This window comes from Rhinoraja longicauda, chromosome 24, assembly GCF_053455715.1.
Source record: "Rhinoraja longicauda isolate Sanriku21f chromosome 24, sRhiLon1.1, whole genome shotgun sequence".
Classification (NCBI taxonomy): domain Eukaryota; kingdom Metazoa; phylum Chordata; class Chondrichthyes; order Rajiformes; family Arhynchobatidae; genus Rhinoraja; species Rhinoraja longicauda.
The window spans coordinates 34,118,476-34,138,776 of record NC_135976.1 but is presented as its reverse complement, the minus strand read 5'-3'; the positions used below and the strand labels follow the sequence as shown (position 1 = coordinate 34,138,776).

Here is a 20,301-nt window from a genome sequence, read left to right as displayed (position 1 = left end):
AAAGGATGACAATACTTTTACTTGTAGGGCGGGTACGGTATAGTTACCGCCTCACAGCGCCAGAGACCCTGGGATCGAAACACCATTAACAAAAAACTTTCTCTGCTGGGGAAGAGATCTTTCCCCTCACTAGGGTCGCCAACTTCCTCACTCCCAAATACGGGACAAAGGGTGACGTCACCGCCCCCACGCCCCACGTGACCTCACCCAGCCAGCGGCCACGTGCTCCCGCTCCACCAATGTCCGCAATGGGGTAGAGGTAAATCGGACAGTACCCCAGCTTTTGGGCGGCACAGTGGCGCAGCAGTAGAGTTGCTGCCTCACAGCGAATGCAGCGCCAGAGACCCGGGTTCCATCCCGACTACGGGCGCTGTCTGTACGGAGTTTGTACGTTCTCCCCGTGACCTGCGCGGGTTTTCTCCGAGATCTTCGGTTTCCTCGCACACTCCAAAGGCGTGCAGGTTTGTAGGTTAATTGGCTTGGTAAATGTAAAAAATTGTCCCTAGTGGGTGTAGGATAGTGTTAATGTGCGGGGACCGCTGGGCGGCGCGGACCCGATGGGCCGAAGGGCCTGTTTCCGTGCTGTATCTCTAAACTAAACTAAACTAAAAACTAAACTTATGGATACAATGAAAAGCTTTGTTCTGCATGCTCAGATGAGATAATATTGTACATAAGCACATTTCCCAGCAAGGTCACAGTGGCTGGAGACAGAAGGAACTGCAGATGCTGGATTCTTGAGCAAAACACAAAGTGCCGGAGTAACTCTGACCTGAAACATCATTTGTTCATTCCTTCACAGTTTAAGAATAAGGGGTGAGGCCATTTAGGACTGAGATGAGGAAAAACCTATTCACCCAGAGAGTTGTGAATCTGTGGAATTCTCTGCTACTGAAAGCAATGGAGGCCAATTCTCTGGATGTTTTCAAGAGAGAGTTAGATTTAGCTCTTGGGGCTAACGGAATCAAGGGATACGGGGAGAAAGCAGGAACGGGGTACTGATTTTGGATGATTAGCCATGATCATATTGAATGGCGGTGCTGGCTCGAAGGGCCGAATGGCCTACTCCTGCACCTATTTTCTATGTTTCTATGCTGCCTGACCCGCTGAGTTCCTCCAGCACTTTGCGTTTTGCTTGAGGTTACAGCACTAAAAGTCGACAATTTTGATCAGAATAGTCGTTGTTTTAGCATTGAGCTTGAACCAAAACAATTCATAAGAGTCACAGAGTCACAGAGTGATTCAGCGTGGAAAGTGGCCCTTCGGCCCAACTTGCGCACACCGGCCAACATGTCCCAGCTACACTCGTCCCACCTGCCAGCATTTGGCCCATATCCCTCCAAACCTGTCCTTTCCTTTGCAAAGTTATGTTGGAAGTCGTGACGTTTGCACACCGCAGTCTGCCAATTTCTTGTGTACGAATGAACTGCAGATGCTGGTTTAAACTGAAGGTAGACACAAAATGCTGGAGTAACTCAGTGGGACAGGCAGCATCTCTGGAGAGAAGGGATGGGTGACGTTTCGAGTCGAGGCATCTGAAGAAGGATCTGGACCCGAAACGTCCCCCACCCAAGTTGGCATTGATATTTGGCACAGATGTCGTGTAGCGTGGTGCCTGCACTGTACTGTACAATGTTTTATGTGTAGGAAGGAACTGCAGATGCTGGTTTAAATCGAAGATAGACACAAAATCAAAAATGCTGGAGTAACTCAGCGGGACAGGCAGCATCTCTGGAGAGAAGAAGGGACTGAACAAGGGTCTCAAGAAGAGCGGCACGGTGGCGCAGCGGCACGGTGGCGCAGCGGTAGAGTTGCCGCCTTACAGCAAATGCAGCGCCGGAGACTCGGGTTCGATCCCGACTACCGGCGCCGTCTGTACGGAGTTTGTACGTTCTCCCCGTGACCTGCGTGGGTTTTCTCCGAGATCTTCGGTTTCCTCCCACACTCCAAAGACGTGCAGGTTTGTAGGTTAATTGACTGGGTAAATGTAAAAATTGTCCCTAGTGTGTGTAGGATAGTGTTAGTGTGCGGGGATCGCTGGGCGGCGCGGACTCGGTGGGCCGAAGGGCCTGTTTCCGCGCTGTATCTCTAAATCTAAAAAATCTAAATCTAAACCTGAAACGTCGCCCACTCCTTCTCTCCAGAGATGCTGCCTGTCCCGCTGAGTTGCTCCAGCATTTTGTGTCTATCTTCCAATTTCTATCAGCGTTGCTGGTTTGGGAGGGGGCTTTACGCAGCGTGCTTCTGACCAGTCACAATACGACCGCCGGCCGCTTAAGGTTGACGTTTGCAATTTGCTCCATCGGGTGCAGATTGCTAAATCAGCTCATAGATTTCAGAAGGAAGTTGTGTGGAAACGGCTGTTCGAACGCATCACAGATGTTGCTGAGTTTCTCATGTATTGGTACATCGCGGCAAGAAAGGTGGGGCAGGAGGTTGGTGGCATTTACTGAGAACCATGCATGGGAGACCGAGATACACACAGCGTGCTGGAGTAACTGAGCGGGTCAGGCAGCATCTGTGGAGAACATGGATAGGTGACGTTTCACAGAGTGCTGGAGTAACTCAGCGGGTCAGGCAGCATCTCTGGAGGAAAAGGAATAGGTGACGTTTCTGGTCCAAACCCTTCTTCAGACTGGAAGTAGGTGGGGGGAAGAACTAGAGGCGAGAAAAGAGTCTTTAGTTTAGAGATAAAGCATCAACACAGGCCCTTCAGCCCACCGAGTCCATGCCGACCCTCGATCACCTGATCACACTAGTTCTATGTTCTAACACACATGCACACGCACACGCACAGATGCACATTCGCACACACACGCACACATGCACACGCACACGCACTCGCACACACACACTCGCACGCACACACACACACACACAAGCGCATGCACGCGCACACTCGCACATAACTTTATACTCAAGTTCCTTCCTCATTTGTCACGCATCAACACCATTATTCTCAGGGTGTGACCGGAAATTTTCAAGCCCTTCTTAAATCACTCTGGTGTTTTAAAGCTGAACTCTGTGAGAAGTGAATGAATCGGTCCCGGCACCCAGGGCATAGAGCCAGCCGCAGGGATCTCCGCCGTGCCCAGGCGCTGTCCAAGGTGAAGGTGGCAGTGTCGATGAACCCACACTCACAGACTGTCACACACCCAAACATAGGGTCGCCAACTGTCCCGTGTTAGCCGGGACATCCCGTACTTTGGGCTAAATTGGGACCGTACGGGACCGCCCTTGTCCCGTATTAGGCCCAAGGGGGCACTGTAGGCCCGGACATTGTAGGCCCGGACAGTGTAGGCCCGGACACTGTAGGCCCGGATACTGTAGGCCCCGGCACTGTTGGCCCGGGCACTGTAAGCCCGGACGCTGTAGGCCCGGACGCTGTAGGCCCGGACACTGTTGGCCCGGGCACTGTAGGCCCGGACACTGTAGGCCCCGACAGTGTAGGCCCGGGCACCGCTCTAGGCCCGGACAGTGTAGGCCCGGCGGCCCGGGCGCCGCCTGACGGAGGTTGCGTAGCAACCCGCCTCCCGGCCCAAGCGGCTGCCATTGGTGGAGCGGAAGCACGTGGCCGCTGGCTGGGTTAGGTCACATGGGGCGCAGGGCGGTGACGTCACGTTTTGTCCCTTATTTGGGAGTGAGATAGTTGGCAACCCTACCCAAACACCATGCACATTCCCACATAGCATTTGTGATACTTGTTTCATCGCCGAAGTAGAGATGGTTGAAAGCTTCAAGTTCCCAGGAGTACATTTCTTGTCCCCTCATTGAAACCTACAGAATAATGAGCGGCCTGGATAGAGTGGATGTGGAGAGGATGTTTCCACTGGTGGGAGAGTCTAGGACCAGAGGTCACAGCCTCAGAATTAGAGGGCGCTCTTTTAGAAAGGAGGTGAGGAGGAACTTCTTTAGTCAGAGGGCGGTGAATCTGTGGAACTCATTGCCACAGAGGGCTGTGGAGGCCAAGTCAATGGATATTTTTAAGGCAGAGACAGACAAATCCTCGATTAGAACGGGTGTCAAGGGTTATGGGGAGAAGGCAGGAAAATGGGATTAGGAGGCAGGGATCAGCCATGATTGAATGGCGGAGTGGACTCGATGGGCCGAATGGCCTAATTCTGCTCCTGTAACTAGTGAACTTGTGAACCTGTCCTGGACCTGAATCTGTGGAATTCATTGCCACAGATGGTGGTGGAGGCCAAGTCATGGGGTATTTTCAAAGTGGAGATTGCCAGCATTTAATGGCGGCATATCCCTTGCATGTCAGCATTTATAGCACACTGACGCAGGTACATAGAGAGGAAAGGTTTAGAGGGATATGGACCAAATGCAGGCAGGCAGGTAGCCCGAGCGACGATTGGGCATCTTGGTCAGCATGGATGAGTTGGTCTGAAGGGCCTGTTTCCATACTGTGTGACCCCATCCACGTCCTCCAGAGATCAGCACGGTGGCGCAGCGGGTAGAGCTGCTGCCTCACAGCGCCAGAGACCCGGGTTCCATCCTGACCACCGGTGCTGTCCGTACGGAGTTTGCACCTTCTCCCCGTGACCCGCGTGGGTTTCCTCCGGGCGCTCCGGTTTCCTCCCACATCCCAAAGACGTGTGGGTTTGTACGTTAATTGGCCCCTCTGTAAATTGTCCCCAGCATCATAAGGTCGTAAGGTCATCGAGAATAGGGGTAGAATTAGGCCACTCGGCCACCAAGTCTAAACTAATCACTGCCTGCACGTGATCCAAACCCCTCCATTCCCTGAATATCCATGTGCCTGTCTAAAACGCCAGTATCGTATCTGCCTCCACCACCACCCCTGGTAGTGCGTTCCAGGCCCCCACCACCCTCTGTGTAAAGAAACCTGCCCCTCACATCTTTGTAAGAAAATAACTGCAGATGCTGGTACAAATCGAAGGTACTTATTCACAACGTGCTGGAGAAACTCAGCAGGTCAGGCAGCATCTCAGGAGAGAAGGAATGGGTGACGTTTCGGGTCGAGACCCTTCTTCAGGTCTCGACCCGAAACGTCACCCATTCCTTCTCTCCTGAGATGCTGCCTGACCTGACGAGTTACTCCAGCACTTTGTGTTCTACCCAGGATTCCAGCATCTGCAGTTCCTTGGGACTCTGAATCTCAGTTTCGTGCTCTGATTTCTTCTAACCATCAGCTCATATATTTTAGGAGCAAAATCAGGCCATTCGGCCCACCAAGTCTACTCTTCCATTCGCTCATGGCTGATCTATCTCTCCCTCCTAACCCCATTCTCCTGCCTTCTCCCCGTAACCTCTGACACCCGCACTGATCAAGCATCTGTCAATCTCCACCTTAAAAATATCCACTGACGTGGCCTCCACAGCCGTCTGTGGCAATGAATCCCACAGATTCACCACCCTCTGACTACGGGCACCCTCTGTACGGAGTTTGTACGTTCTCCCCGTGACCTGCGTGGGTTTGCTCCGAGATCTTCGGTTTCCTCCCACACTCCAAAGACGTGCAGGTTTGTAGGTTAATTGACTGGGCAAATGTTTTTTTTAAAATTGTTCCTAGGGTGTAGGATAGTGTTAATGTGCGGGGATCGCTGGGTGGTGCGGACACGGTGGGCCGAAGGGCCTGTTTCTGCGCTGTATCTCTAAATCTAAATCTAAATCTAAAGAAATTCCTCCTCGTCTACTTTCTGAAGTTACGTCCTATTATTAGAGGCTGTGCCCTCTGGTCCTGGACTTTCCCACTAATACAGTGAGCCAGCCATGCCAATATCTGGCTCATTGTGGGTGGAGCTGAAGGATTTCCTTCACCAGAGAATTGAAGAGTGACCAAGTTGGGATGAGGAGAGAAACCCATCTTTGAACTTCTGGCATTGAGAAGGAGACAGAACAGTTCAGTTTAGTTTATTACCACGTGTACCAAGGTACAGCGAAAAGTCTTTGTTGCGTGCTAGCCAGTCAGCGGAAAGACAATAGATGATTACAATCAATCCATTTACAGTGTATAGTAAGGTTGCCAACTGTCCCGTATTAGCCGGGACATCCCGTATTTTGGGCTAAATTAATTTGTCCCGTATTAGACCCGGGGGGCGCTGTAGGCCCGGACACTGTAGGCCCGGACACTGTAGGCCTGGACACTGTAGGCCCGGACACAGTAGGCCCGGACACTGTAGGCCCGGACAGTGTAGGCTAACGGAGTGTGTTCGGGGAGCGGGGCTGAGTGTGTTCGCCTAACAGAGATTACGTAGCAACCCGATTTATTCACAAAATGCTGGAGTAACTCAGCAGGTCAGGCAGCATCTCGGGAGAGAAGGAATGGGTGACGTTTCGGGTCGAGACCCTTCTTCAGACGTCTCGACCCGAAACGTCACCCATTCCTTCTCTCCCGAGATGCTGCCTGACCTGCTGAGTTACTCCAGCATTTTGTGAATAAATCGATTTGTACCGGCATCTGCAGTTATTTTCTTATATTACGTAGCAACCCGCCTCCCGGCCCGGGCGGCCGCCATTGATGGAGCGGGAGCATGTGGCCGCTGGCTGGGTGAGGTCACGTGGGGCGTGGGGCGGTGACGTCACCCTTTGTCCCTTATTTGGGAGTGAGGAAGTTGGCAACCCTAGTGTATAGATACATACACTGACCACCAATCACCTATTTACACTGATCAGTTCAGTTGAGTTTATTGTCCCGTGTACCGAGGTACAGCGAAAAGCTTTTGTTGTCTGCTAACCAGTCAGCGGAAAGACAATACATGATTACAATCGGTCCATTTACAGTGTACAGATACACGATAAGGGAATAATGTTTAAAGCAAGGTAAAGCCAGCAAAGTCTGATCAAGGATAGTCCGAGGGTCACCAAAGAGGTACGTACATAGTTCAGCACCGCTCTCTAGTTGGTGAGAGGACGGTTCAGTTGCCTGATCACAGCCGGGAAGAAACTGTCGCTGAATCTGGAGGTGTGCGTTTTCACACTTCTGTACCTTTTGCCCGATGGGAGAGGGGAGAAGAGGGAGTGACCGGGGTGAGACTGGTCCTCCATTGTGCTGCTGGCCTTGCCGAGGCAGCGTGAGGTGTAGATGGAGTCAGTGGAAGGGACGTTGGTTTGTGTGGGAAGGAACTGCAGATGCTCTGTTTGAACCGAAGATAGACACAAAGTGCTGGAGTAACTGAGCGGGACAGGTAGCATCTCTGGAGCGAAGGAATGGGTGACGTTTCAGGTCGAGACCCTTTTTCGGACGATAGGTCTTGACCCGAAACGTCACCCATTCCTTCTCTGCAGAAGTTGGTTAGTGCGAGACTGCTGAGAAAGTGAGTGGTGCGGGCGAGTGAAAGGTCTGCCCAAAAGCTGTGGATTAATTACATTTTCACTGCATTTCTTGAAAGTAAAACAGTGGCGGACTCTGTCAGCTAAAGTAGTTCCCCAGAAGTGTGCAGTGTTGAAAGAGTACAGGAAATGATCTTGGCCTATGCACGAGCTGCAATGAAGAACAATTGTGTAAATCCAAATTGACCGGTTTTTGAAACACTCGCTGCAAGCTCCTGCTTCTTTGAGCCGGGTTGACTAAAATGTACGCTCGCCTCTCCAAGGAGTGAATGCTGCAAAGCTACAGATTGCTTTTAGAGCGGAGAAAGGAAGGACAGTTGCCAGCTGCCTGCCTCGTCTGACTTCAGTCTGAGGAAGGGTCTCGACCCGAAACGTCACCCATTCCTTCTCTCCTGAGATGCTGCCCGACCTGCTGAGTTACTCCAGCATTTTGTGAATAAATACCTTCGATTTGTACCAGCATCTGCAGTTATTTTCTTACACTTCCTCTCCGGGTTCAACCTGCCAACTGCTAGCCATCTCCACTAGGGTCGCCAACTGTCCTGTATTAGCCGGGACATCCCGTCATTTGGGCTAAATTGGTTTGTCCCGCCTTTGTCCTGTGTTAGTAGGGTTGCCAACTTCCTCACTCCCACATAAGGGGCAAAGGGTGACATCACCGCCCCGCGCCCCATGTGACCTCGCCCGGCCAGCGGCCACGTGCTCCCGTTCCACCAAAGGCGGCCGCCCGGGCCGGGAGGCGGGTTGCTACGCTACCTCCGTCAGGCGAACGCACTCCGTTAGCCTACACTGTCCCGGCCGACAGCGGCCCGTAGCAACCCACCTCCCGGCCCGGGCCTCCGCCGTTGGTGGAGCGGGAGCACGTGGCCGCTGGCTGGGCGAGGTCACGTGGGGCGAGGGGGCGGTGATGTCACCCTTTGTCCCTTATTTGGGAGTGAGGAAGTTGGCAACCCCTAGTCTCCACCTCGGCAGGTCAAGTGTAGCAGCGTGCCAGCTGAAAGGAACTGGTTACCTCATAACTTGCTCCGAGAGCCTTACAAAGCTGGCTACCATCGACTGGAACTTCACAAAGCACCCTTTATTTCACACAAAATACTAATTCTAGTTGAGGAAAGAATTACTCTGATTCTACGGGTTACCAATCCTTTGAGTGTTAATCTGACCTCATCTAAAAATAACTGGATCGCGTACATTTATTAGTTTAGCTTCAGATGTAATAGGAACCCGAGTGGTAATTTCTTCACACAAAGGGTGGTGGGTGTAAGGAACGAGCTGCCGGAGGCCGGAGTTGAGGCAGGGACTATCACAAGGTTTTAAGAAACACTTGGACAGGTACATGAATAGGACAGGTTTCGAGGGAAATGGGCCAAACGCAGGCCGGTGGGACTAGTGTAGCTGGGGCATGTTGGCCGGTGTGGGCACGTTGGGCCGAAGGGCCTGTTTCCACACTGTATCACTCTATGATTAGCGAAAGAGTGTGGAAACAGGACCTTCGGCCCACCAAGTCCACGCCGACCATCGATCAAACGTTCGCACTAATTCCATGTTATCCCACTTTCCCATCCACTCACGACACACGAGGGGCCATTTACAGAGGGCCGGTTAATCTACAAGCCTGTACCTCTTTGCGATGTGAGAGGAAACGGGAGCACCTGGAGGAAACCCACGTGGTCACAGGGAGAGCGTGCAAACCCCACACAGACAGCACCCATCCCTACTCTCCAGAGATGCTGCCTGTCCCACTGAGTTACTCCAGCATTTTGTGTCTACAATTTAAACCAGCATTTGCAGTTCCTTCCTACATATATACTGTATAAATATATATATATATATATATATATATATATGTGTGTGTGTATATATATATATATATATATATATATGTGTGTATGTATATATAATATCTGGCACTTGTTATGGACAAAATACTAAGTGCTGGAGAAACTCAGCGGGTTATAAAGTCGTACAATGTGGAAACAGGCCCTTCGGCCCAGCTCGCCCACTCTGACCAACATGGCCCGTCTATACTAGCCCTACCTGCCCCAGATTCCTTTAAAATCCCGACAAAAGGAGGAATGGCCGGGGTGGGACAAGACATTGATGATGTGGGCTGCTTTGCTGAGGCAGCGTGAAGTGTAGACTGAGTCAATGGTGGGGAGTGTGGTCTGTGTGATGGACTGGGCTCCATCCACAACTCTCTGCAATTTCTTGCAGTCTTGGACAGAGCTGTTCCCAGACCAGGCTCGTTCCCAGACCTGAACTACTATCTACCTCGCTGGTGATCCTGGGACTATCCTTGATCGGACTTTGCTGATTTTGCTGGTCTTGGGCAGAGCTGTTCCCAAACTAGGTCGTGAAGCATCATGTTCATAAGTAAGTTCATAAGTGATAGGAACAGATTAAGGCCATTTGGCCCATCAAGTCTACTCCTCCATTCAATCATGGCTGATCTATCCTTCCCTCTTAACCCCATTCTCCTGCCTTCTCCCCATAACCCCTGACACCCACACTAATCAAGAATCTATCTATCTCGGCATTAGAAATATCCACTGACTTGGCCTCCACAGCCGTCTGTGGCAAAGAATTCAACAGATTCACCACCATCTGACTAAAGAAATTCCTCCTCATCTCCTTCCTAAAAGAACATCCTTTAATTCTGAGGCTGTGCCCTCTGGTCCTAGACTCTCCCACTGGTGGAAACATCCTCTCCACATCCACTCTATCCGGGCCATTCGCTATTCGGTGAGTTTCAATAGACAATAGACAATAGGTGCAGGAGGAGGCCATTCGGCCCTTCGAGCCAGCACCGCCATTCAATGTGATCATGGCTGATCATTCTCAATCAGTACCCCGTTCCTGCCTTCTCCCCATACCCCCTGACTCCGCTATCCTTAAGAGCTCTATCTAGCTCTCTCTTGAATGCATTCAGAGAATTGGCCTCCACTGCCTTCTGAGGCAGAGAATTCCACAGGTTCACAACTCTCTGACTGAAAAAGTTTTTCCTCATCTCGGTTCTAAATGGCCTACCCCTTATTCTTAAACTGTGGCCCCTTGTTCTGGACTCCCCCAACATTGGGAACATGTTTCCTGCCTCTAACTTGTCCAACCCCTTCAATGAGGTCCCCCCCCCCCCCCCATATCCTTCTAAACTCCAGCCGGCACAGGCCCAGAAGCGGTAAACGCTCATCATATGTTAACCTACTTATTCCTGGGATCATTCTCGTACCCCCTTGCCTTTTGACTTGGCTTCATATTGAGGTGACTCTTCGATAGGGAGTCATCTCAGTCAGAGAGTTGTGAATCTGTGGAATTCTCTGCCTCAGAAGGCAGTGGAGGCCAATTCTCTGAATGCATTCAAGAGAGAGCTAGATAGAGCTCTTAAAGATAGCGGAGTCAGGGGGTATGGGGAGAAGGCAGGAACGGGGTACTGATTGAGAATGATCAGCCATGATCACATTGAATGGCGGTGCTGGCTCGAAGTTCCATATGGCCTCCTCCTGCACCTATTGTCTATTGTCTATTGACTTTGCTGACTTTGCTGGTCTTGGGCAGAGCTGTTCCCTAACCAGGCCGTGAAGCATCTAATAGGGGTTGCCGACTTCCTCACTCCCAGATACGGGACAAAGGGTGACGTCACCGCCCCGCGCCCCACGTGACCTCGCCCGGCCAGCGGCCACGTGCTCCCGCTCCACCAATGGCGGCCGCGTGGGGCGCGGGGCGGTGACGTCACCCTTTGTCCCGTATTTGGGAGTGAGGAAGTTGGCGACCTTACCAATACGGGGACAAGGGCGGACCCAAAATACGGGATGTCCCGGCTAATGCGGGATGGCTGGCGGCCCTACTCTTCGACACCACAAAGGAGGCATCGAGAAGAGTGCGGAGAAACGAATGAGCAAACATACTCCTAACACAGTGTATGTTTTTATCGTCATTTTAGATCAGTGTGCACAACATAAATAGCCCTATCCAGATGAGGCAACACCACTGACTGACGCCCACATATCTCGCTCGACAATGCTTTCTAATGACAACCAAGTGGGTAGGAGCACGAAAACCACATTTATAAAATTTGGTCACATTTATTGGAATCCACCGACATCTCTTGCTAAACAAGTAAAAGCAAAACACAGAGAGAAAAGCAAGGAGCCGCAGATTCTGGGAGCTTGCGTAGGACGCGGTTAGCTTCAGGGACGCAGCGCGGGAGCAGGCCCTTCGGCCCACCGGGTCCGCGCAGACCAGCGATCGTCCCGCACACCAGCACTGTCCCAAGGTGGCCAGAGACCGGGGTTCGATCCTGACCACAGGATCTTGCCTCTCTGGAGTTTGTCCGGTCTCCCCGTGACCTGCGTGGGTTTTCTCCAGGTGCTCCGGTTTCCTCCCACACTCCAAAGACCGACAGGGTTGCGGGTTAATTGGCTTGGTAAATTTGTAAATAGTCCCTAGTGTGCGTAGGGTAATGTTAATGTTCAGGGAATGCAGGTCGGCGTGGACTCGGTGGGCCGAAGGGCCTATTTCCGCGCTGAATCTCTAAACTAAATTTAAGTGAAATGCTAGAGGGCACAGCTTTACGGTGGGATGGGTAAAGTTTACACAGAGTGTGGTGGGGGCCTGCAATGCATACCAGGGGGGCTGGTGGTATTTTACTTTTACGTTGCAGAACTCAAAGTGCTGGAGTAACTCAGCGGGACAGGCAGCATCTCTGGAGAACGTGGATAGGTGACGTTTCACAGAGTGCTGGAGTAACTCAGCGGGTCTGGAGAACATGGATAGGTGACATTGATTCCTGGGATGGCAGGACTTTCATATGAAGAAAGACTGGATAGACTCGGCTTGTACTCGCTGGAATTTAGAAGATTGAGGGGGATCTTATAGAAACTTACAAAATTCTTAAGGGGTTAGACAGGCTAGATGCAGGAAGATTGTTCCCGATGTTGGGGAAGTCCAGAACAAGGGGTCACAGTTTAAGGATAAGGGGGAAGTCTTTTAGGACCGCCATGATCATATTGAATGGCGGTGCAGGCTCGAAGGGCCGAATGGCCTACTCCTGCACCTATTTTCTATGTTTCTATGTTTCTAACCTACAAACCTGCGCGTCTTTGGAGTGTGGGAGAAACTGGAGCACCCGGAGAAAACCCACGCAGGTCAAGGGGAGAACGTGCAATCTCCGTACAGACAGCGCCCGTGGTCGGGATCAAACCCGGGTCTCTGGCGCTGTGAGGCAGCAACTCTACCGCTGCGCCACCGTGCCGTGCAATAGAAATAATTGTAATGCAGACTCAAGTTTGCTTCCCCTTACCGACAAGTGTCTGTGGGTCAGTTTAGGTCAGCTTGGAAGGAAATACACAAGTCTTCTTCAGAGTCAGCTGGGCTTTGAACTGACCGTGGTCAGGCTGGCTTGAGGTTAGGTTTGAGTTGTTAATCCTGAGCTGACGTCTACAGCAGACGAAGGGGAGATTCTCAACAGGTCACGCAGCGCATGTGGAGACAGAATCAGTTAATGTATCGGGTCAAGGAACTGCAAATTCTGGAGTCTTGAACAAAACACAAAGTGCTGGTGGAACTCAGCGGGTCAGGCAGTATCAGTGGAGGGAAATGGACGTTTTGAATTGGGAACCCACCTTCAGACTCACCAACCAGCGATCCCCGCACACGAACACTATCCTACACACACCAGGGACAATTTATAATCTTACCAAGCCAATTAACCTACATATCTGCACGTCTTTGGAGTGTGGGAGGAAACCGGAGCACCCGGAGAAAACCCACGCAGGCCACTGACTTGAGGCACTGACTGAGCTCCTCTCCCCATCACCGCTCCCCAACGTGATAGTATAAGAAAATAACTGCAGATGCTGGTACAAATCGAAGGTATTTATTCACAAAATGCTGGAGTAACTCAGCAGGTCAGGCAGCATCTCTGGAGAGAAGGAATGGGTGACGTTTCGGGTCGAGACCCTTCTTCAGACTCCCCAAAGTGATGATCATTTCTAGCACCTTTCTAATCTTGTTTCAATATTCTAGTTTCTTTTCAATGATTGCGTGAGTTGTTTTAAATAGTCAACATCTGTGGCAGGACCGCAGGAGGTTGTGACTACACGCTTACTTCCTGGAAGCTGACAATTACCTTGAATGCATTTAGTGTCATCTCTGGTACTGACTGGCCTTCAGCTGTCTCAGTTAGCTTAGTTTAGTTTGGAGATACAGCACGGAAACAGGCCCTTCGTCCCAGTGAGTCCAGCAACCCTCCATATACAAGCACTATCCTACACCCACTAGGGACAGTTTGCAATTTCACTAAAGCCAATTAACCTACAAACCTACACGTCTTTGGAGTGTGGGAGGAAACCGAAGATCTCGGAGAAAACCCACGCAGGTCACGGGGAGAACGTACAAACTCCGAACAGACGGCGCCCGTAGTCAGGGATTGAACCCGGGTCACCGGCGCTGTGAGGCGGCAACTCTACCGCTGCGCCGGCGTGCCGTACAAATGAACAAAAAAGACGTGTGCAAGTGAGAACCGAACACGTTCACCACAGTTAGATTCCTTGCCCATACATCGCAGAGATGTCATGCTGAGGCTCCCTGAGGCGCTGGTCAAGCCACATCTGGAGTATTGTGAGCAAAGCTGGGCCCCACATCTGAGGAAGGATGTGCTGGCTCTGGAGAAGGTCAGAGGAGGTTTACAAGAATGATCCCAGGAATGAGTGGGTTAACATATGATGAGCGTTTGTCGGCACTGGGCCTGCACTCGCTGGAGTTTAGAAGGTTGAGGGGGGACCTCATTGAAACGTACAGAATAATGAAAGGCCTGGATAGAGTGCATGTGGAGAGGATGTTTCCACTAGTGGGAGAGTCTAGGACCAGAGGGCACAGCCTCAGAATTAAAGGATGCTCCTTTAGGATGGAGATGAGGAGGAACTTCTTTAGTCAGAAGGTGGTGAATCTGTGGAACTCATTGCCACAGAGGGCTGTGGAGGCCACAAGTCAGTGGATAATTTAAGGCAGAGATAGACAAGTTCTTGATTAGAACGGGTGTCAAGGGTTATGGGGAGAAGGCAGGAGAATGGGATTAGGAGGCAGAGATCAGCCATGATTGAATGGCGGAGTGGACTCGATGGGCCGAATGGCCTAATTCTGCTCCTATAACTTGTGAACCTGTGAAGTCACGGGAGCAGAGTTAGGCCATTGGGCCCAACTACAGTAGGTAGAGCAAAGGGGAAGATACAGAGTGCTGAAGAAGGGTCTCGCCCTGAAACGTCACCCATTCCTTCTCTCCAGAGATGCTGCCTGACCCGCTGAGTTACTCCAGCATTTTGTGAATAAACACCTTTGATTTGTACCAGCATCTGCAGTTATTTTCTTATTCTAGTACTAGTATCACACGCACTAGTACGGAATGAGTTGCCACTGGAAGCTTTGGAAGCGGATACAATTACCAATTCATAAGGTCATAAGTGATAGGAGCAGAATTAGGCCATTCGGCCCATCGAGTCTACTCTGCCATTCAATCATGGCTGATCTATCTCTCCCACTCAACCCCATTCTCTCTGTAACCTTTGGCACCTGTACTAATCGAGAGCCTGTTGATCTCCACTTTAAAGTGTGATCTTATCTCTGTGCCTCTGCAAAGGTGAACAGGTGGAGCAGTAAAGTATTTGATTACACTCGCTGGGCATCGACGAACCCGCCCAATTGAGCGGTGAACAAAGTGTTGATGGAGGTGCTTTTGCTTCTGACTGTTATCTGCCGCCGGTGTCACGGTCGGGGTTTCCTGTGCAACACGCTAACCCGACCTCCGCTTCCTCCCACCCACACACCCGAGTGGTTCACCCCCTCCCACACACACCAGGCCTCCTCACGGCATGCCTCCAACACGCCCGCGCCGTCCGCATGCAACGCCAGAGTACAAGTCGTCACGTCCACACCCAGTTACTCGAACAAGGCGAGATCTCTCGCCAAGTTGCCGCCCCACGTGGCCTCATCTAGCCAGCGGCCGCGTGCTCCCTCTACACCAATGGCGGCCACCCGGGCTGGGAGGCGGGTTGCCATGCAACCTCCATTAGGCGGCACCTGGGCCTCCGGACCTACAGTGTTCGGGCCTACAGTGTCCGGGCCTACAGTGTCCGGGCCTACAGTGTCCGGACCTACAGTGTCCCGGCCTACAGTGTCTGGGCCTACAGTGTCTGGGCCTACAGTGTTCGGGCCTACAGTGTCCGGGCCTACAGTGTCCGGGCCTACAGTGTCCGGGCCTACAGTGTCCCGGACCTACAGTGTCCCGGCCTACAGTGTCCGGGCCTACAGTGTCTGGGCCTACAGTGTCCGGACCTACAGTGTCCCGGCCTACAGTGTCTGGGCCTACAGTGTCTGGGCCTACAGTGTCCTGGCCTACAGCTCCGTCCGGCCCTAATACGAGACAAGGGCGGTCCCATACGGGACAAACCAATTTAGCCCAAAATACGGGATGTCCCGGCTAATACGGGACAGTTGCCGACCCTAATGGAGGAACAGTGAAAAGCTCTCGTTGTGTGTTAACCAGTCAGTGGAAAGACAGAGACACAGCGCGGAAACAGGCCCTTCGGCCCATCAAGTCCGCGCCAACCAGCGATCCCCACGCACTAACACTGTCCTACACACACCAGGGACTATTTAGAATTTTACCAAAGCCAATTAACCTACAAACCTGCACGTCTTTGGAGTGTGGGAGGAAACCGGAGCACCCGGAGAAAACCCACGCAGGTCACGGGGAGAACGTACCAACTCCCTACAGACGGCGCCCGCAGTCAGGATCAAACCCGGGTCCCTGGCGCTGTGAGGCAGCAACTCTACCGCTGCGCCACCGTGCCACTCTCGAATAAATCAAGAACTCTTGCCTGTGACTGGGAAATGTCGACTTTCTCTGGGAAACATCCATTTCAGATATAGAGTCATAAAGTCATACACCATGGAAACAGGCCATTCGGCCCAACTTGTCTGTACCGACCAAGATGGTTTCTCTAGGAAATATGCAATGATACTTTATGTCACATGTATTGAGGTACAGTGAAATGCTTTGTTTTGCACAAAACCCAGTAGAATCATACAGCAGACTTCACCAAGGCAGTACACAAATGTCGTCACGTCCCAGCGTTGACAGAGTTACAAGTCTATTCCAACCAAGATCTACGCTGTCCACCTGTCCACCACAGAATCTCTGAACCCACAGAGTGTCTTGCCCGGAGAAGGGGAAGCTAGAACCAGAGGTTAAACCTAGGTTTAAGGTGAGGGGGAGAAAGATTTAATAGGAACCTGAGGGGTAACATTTTCACACAAAGGTTAGTGGGTGCATGGAACGAGCTGCCAGAGGAGGTAGTTGAGGCAGGGACTATCACAATGTTTAAGAAACAGTTAGCAAGGTACATGGATAGGACATTTTTAAAGGGATATGGGCCAAACGCGAGCAGGTGGGACGAGTGTGGAACTAGAAATAAACTAACCAGGGACTAGTGTAGATGGGGCTCGTTGGTCGGTGTGGGCGAGTTGGGCCGAAGGGCCTATTTTCGTGAGGATGACATGAAGATGGAAAGGATGCAGAGACGATTTACGAGAATGTTTCCAACACTTAAAGGTCTGGGCCGTGGAGAAAGGCTGGGCAGAGACGGATTTTATTCCTTCAAGCGCAGGAGGATGAGGGCTGGTCTTGTGAAGGTCTTGGAGAAAGGGGCAGTAGAAAGCATCTTGTCCGGCAACATCTCAATCTGGTTTGGGAACAGCTCTGCCCCGGACAGGATGGCCCTGCAGAGAGTAGTGCGTTCGGCTGAATGCACCATGGGAACTACACTCACCCCCCTGCAGGACCTATACATCAGGAGGTGCAGATCCAGAACCAGCAACATTATGGGGGACCCCTACCACCCAAGCAACGGACTGTTCCAGCTGCTACGTTCAGGAAAACGCCTCCGCTGTCACGCTGTGAAAACAGAGAGGATGAGATGGAGTTTCTTCCCACAGGCCATCAGGACTGTTAACTCTCATATCACCAGGGACTAATCTAATTTATTGTATTAATTTATCTTTTGTTAAAAAATATAATAAATTCTATTCTGTTTGTAGTTTTAACACAATCCGCAGGCGTTGCCACTTCCATTTCACTGCACATCTTGTATATGTATGTGACAAATAAACTTGACTTGACTTGTCTTGAGAGGAATAGGTCAAATAGATGCACAGTCTCTTTATCCCAGGTAAAGGGGAAATCAAGAACCAGAGGATGAACATTTAAGGAGAGAGGGGAAAGAGGGACAACGTTTCCACACAAGGGTAGCTGCATGGGGTACGGGGAGAAGGCAGGAACGGGGTACTGATTGAGAATGATCAGCCATGATCACATTGAATGGTGGTGCTGGCTCAAAGGGCCGAATGGCCTCCTCCTGCACCTATTGTCTATTGTCTATTATATGGAGCGAGCTGCCGGAGGAAGTAGTTGAGGCAGGTATTATAACAAAGACAGCCACAGAGTGCTGGAGTAACTCAGCAGATCAGACAGCATCTCCGGAGAACATGGGCAAGTGACATTTCGGGTCAGGACCCTTCTTCAGTCTGAAGAAACATGCTGACCCAAAACGTCGCCTGTCCATGTTCTCCAGAGATACTGCCTGACCTGGGGAGTTAATCCAGCACTTTGTGTGTGTGGTTTTTGTTTGCAAACCAGCATCTCCAGTTCCTTGTGTTAACATTCAAAAGACATTTGGACGGGTACATGGTCAGGAAAGGTTTGGAGGGTCGTGGGCCAAACGCGGGCAGGTGGGACCAGCCCAGATGGGGCATGTTGGTCGGCATGGACAAAGGGGTTATTTCCCATCTGTACGACTGACTACATGACTCTAACAGGAGAAACGCTTCACACAGTCACGTTCGACATCACTGCCTTATCATGTATACGCACACTGTAAATGGCTCGACTGTAATCATAGAAACATAGATAGAAACATAGAAAATAGGTGCAGGAGGAGGCCATTTGGCCCTTCGAGCCAACACCGCCATTCATTGTGATCATGGCTGATCATCCACAATCGACAACCCGTGTTTGCCTTTCCCCATATCCCTTGATTCCACAAGACCCTGGAGCTCTATCTAACTCTCTTTTAAATTCATCCAGTGAATTGGCCTCCACTGCCCTCTGTGGCAGAGAATCCCACAAATTCACAACTCTCTGGGTGAAAAAGTTTCTTCTCACCTAGACTGTGTGTGGCCCCTGCTTCTGGACTCCCCCAACATTGGGAACATTTTTCCTGCACCTAGCTTGTCCAGTCCTTTTATAATTTTATACGTTTCTATAAGATCCCCGCTCATCGTGTTGTGTTTTTCCGATAGTGTTTCGTCTTTCTGCTGACTGGTTAGCGCGCAACGAAAGCTTTTCACTCTACCTCGGTACACGTGACAATGAACTGGACTGAAGTGAAGTAAAACACTCTTGCTGTCGCTGTGTGTTGAACTTTGGTGCTTTGGCCAACTGGAGAGATTTGATCCCATTTAACCACAGTTTGACCCCCCCCTTGTCCCAGACGAGCATATGCCACAGGAACAGATGTGGTAGGTACACAATCATAGCTGTGCCGAGGCCCAGATGGGCCGGCATGTATTTTGAAAACAGATCTAACCCGAAAGTAAAAAATAAAAAGTCAGGTTCACTACACTGAAGAGAGACATAAAAAGCTGGAGTAACTCAACGGGACAGGCTGCATCTCCGGAGAGAAGGAATGGGTGACGTTTCGGGTCAGACTACACTGTTATTTTTAAACTGGTTTTGCATTCATCTATGAAAGGGAATGATTGGGAAATAATTTCCCTTTAAAAGTGCGCTCTAACAAACTTAAGAAACTTTGCTCTTGCCTTGTTCTGTTCTGTAAAAAATGATTTTTATAAACTAAGCTTCAACAGCAAGGCAAAGTGATTGAGAAAAGGGTCTAGGAATTGGATGTTATATGTGTTCGAGTCAACGAGTCACAGTCATAGAGTGATACAGTGTGGAAACAGGCCCTTCGGCCCAACTTGCCCACTAGTCCCACCTGCCCGCGTTTAGCCCCACATCCCTCCAAACTGGTCCTATCCATGTACCTGTCTAATTGTTTCTTAAACGTTGGGATAGTCCCAGCCTCAACTACCTCCTCTGGCAGCTCGTTCCATACACCCACCACCCTTTGTGTGAAAAGGTTACCCTTCGGGTTCCCATTAAATCTTTTCCCCTTCACCTTAAACCTCTGTTCTGTTGTGGATGATGTGGACAGAGTTGCACCCTGGGAAAAAAGACTGTCAATGCCCCTCATCATTTGACACACTTCTATCAGGTCGAAGGGCCGAATGGCCTCCTCCTGCACCTATTGTCTATTGTCTCCCCTCAGCCTCTGATGCTCCACACAATACAATCCAAGTCTGTATAACCTTTCCTTTACGCTAGTCCCCTCTAATCCAGGCAGAATTCTGGTAAACCTCTCCTCAGTTTAGTTTATTGTCACGTGTACCGAGGTACAGTGAAAATCTTGTGTTGCGTGCTAACCAGTCAGCAGAAAGACAATACATGACTACAGTCGAGCCATTTACAGTGTACAGATAAATTATAAGGGAATAACGTTTATTGCAAGGTAAAGCCAGCAAAGTCCGATCAAAGATAGTCTGAGGGTCACCAATGAGCTGGGAAGAAACTGTCCCTGAATCTGGAGGTGTGCGTTTTCACACTTCTGTACCTTTGTGCCTATCTTTGGTTTAAACCAGTATCTGCGGTTCCTTCCCACACATCAGTGATCCAGTAAGTTTTAACATCGAGCAACTCAGAATCAATCCTATTCTTTCAATCACCTCCATTCCCCTACACTCCAAAACGGCTCCCATTTAATGCTTCACTGGTGCAGGCAGGATGAAGACTTCAAACAAAAATATTCAAGTAAAGAAAATCCACAGAACAACAGAAATAAATCAAAGACGTTAAGACTAATGAGATATCTTTGAGTATCCAGAGACAGAAGG

The 20,301-nt window shown here is 50.7% G+C and overlaps 1 protein-coding gene across 1 annotated transcript in view; it reads left to right on the top strand.

The window, feature by feature from the left end:
- ccnd3 (cyclin D3) overlaps window positions 1-20,301 on the top strand; it is a 196,212-nt gene that overhangs the window by 64,937 nt on the left and 110,974 nt on the right. The window lies entirely within an intron of this gene.